We start from the raw sequence: 1,837 nt of genomic DNA, 5'->3' as shown, positions 1-1,837 counted from the left end.
ACTCTTTCCTGCCTATGCAGGGGGTCGGACTCGATGATCTGTTGAGGTCCCTTCCGACCCTAACATCTATGAATCTATGTTCCCTGCATGTCCCCCCTGATCAGGGGCTCCCAGCAGTATCTTGATGGTCTGACCTCAGTAGCTGTATTGCTTGAGCTCCCTGCACTCAAGCTGCTATTGCTGCTGTGTGGGGGTGGGCTCCAGCTGCTGTGGCTGGGGCATAGGATTCTTGTACCCTGCTTGAAGAACCCTCCTACCCCCAGCCCATACAGGAGCTCTGGGCCCCTCAGGCTGGTACCCCCTCCAAACTGGTTTCCCCAAGTTCATGCCCCATTCACCACCCCCAATAAACTAGCATTCCCCAACAGGAACCCCTGCCTATGTCCAAGCCCCGGTAACTGGCATGCAGGGGGCCCAAGATGTGTTAGAGGTAATGCTGCAACCATAGCTCTCATGTGGTCTGAGCAATATTCCACCACAACCGTCATCCCAACCCTGTTATATCCAGAGAGCAGAAGTAGCTCTTTACAAGCCTGTGCTGAGGCAGAGAGAGACGGGGGAATTGTTCTAGTTCCCTTACAGCCACCACCTTCACTGTGCCATAAGGAGCTGAAACCCTCCTTCCTACATCAGCAGGAGGAAGCAAATGGGGGTGTGACTGCACCATTGCATCCCCTGCGGATCTACCCCTGATATCTACTGAAATCTCCTACGGTAATGTCTCTTGAATGCATTTTTATGCTATAGCCATCACTCTCTCAAGGTTTCAGGTCACCCATTATCCATGGATGGAATTACAGTTAATTAAAACAGTTATAAGAAAAGTGAAGCTACATAAAAATTAGTCAGAAACAGATCCCCCCAAAACCACCAGAGAGTTAGAGACCAAAGAATTCATCCTGCTGAAGTTCCCTTTCTCTTTTTCGCTCCAGCAAGTCTTGTTGCCTTTCCTACTCCTCACTGCAAAAGCTGGAGAGACTTTTCTTCTGATACCCACCCCAAGCAAACTGATTCTTCTGTGCCTCCCTCCCCTGCCCTTTCACTAATCAGTTAAGCTCTTGCACATTGCCTAAAATACTTTCAAACTCCAGCTGGTGATGCAACAACTAGTGTTGGAATCTGTCCTGCCTCCCCAAACCAGGAACTTTTATTCCCTTCCTCCCACTCCCTCAAATGTGTATATTAACCATTTTAATAATCTAAGGACTAATCTAATCTATTTTTTTGAAATTCTATCTATTTCCTTAAATCTGAAAGGAAAAATAAGACAATACCTAATTGTTATTGATAAATGGGGTTGTGATTTGAACACTACAAGGCTACTTCACATATGGCGCTAGCTTGACAAAAATATAAAATTGACAGAAATATTTATGGAACATCCATGGTTGTATAAAACTTTGCCATTTCAAATCTGTGTGCATTAGTCTACAATTTGTTATTAAAAAATAAACTAGATAGAAAGTATTTATACAGGCCAGTTTGATTCTCTACCTTTTCTTAGTTCTATTACACAGAATTTTAGTTAGCCATTTGTGTATACAACAAAAGTGTAGCTCAATAGTCCAGATTTCTAGGACATTTGGGGCCCGATTCTGCTAAGTGCTATGCAGGTAGCTTCTTAGTGACGTCAGTGGTCAAACCATTACTCATTTAAAACAAGGTTTAAACACTAGAAACTGATCTAAAACAATATACAAGTACTGAGAACTCCAATTTTGGTTACTTTGTACAAGAACATCACTGCTCAGTCCATCTCTAATTTCAACAATACAGAAGTACAGCATTTGGGGGCAAAAACTAAAGAAAAAGGAAAAAGCACAGATTCCTCAATGCA

General features: G+C 43.4%; 1 protein-coding gene across 1 annotated transcript in view; it reads right to left on the bottom strand.

Annotated features, from left to right (window-relative positions):
• EBAG9 (estrogen receptor binding site associated, antigen, 9) overlaps positions 1-1,837 on the bottom strand; it is a 31,528-nt gene that overhangs the window by 4,323 nt on the left and 25,368 nt on the right. The window lies entirely within an intron of this gene.

Source organism: Alligator sinensis, unplaced genomic scaffold (assembly GCF_000455745.1).
Source record: "Alligator sinensis unplaced genomic scaffold, ASM45574v1 scaffold1698_1, whole genome shotgun sequence".
In the NCBI taxonomy this organism is placed as follows: domain Eukaryota; kingdom Metazoa; phylum Chordata; order Crocodylia; family Alligatoridae; genus Alligator; species Alligator sinensis.
The sequence above is the reverse complement of the archived record's forward strand: the minus strand, read 5'-3'. Positions and strand labels throughout refer to the sequence as shown.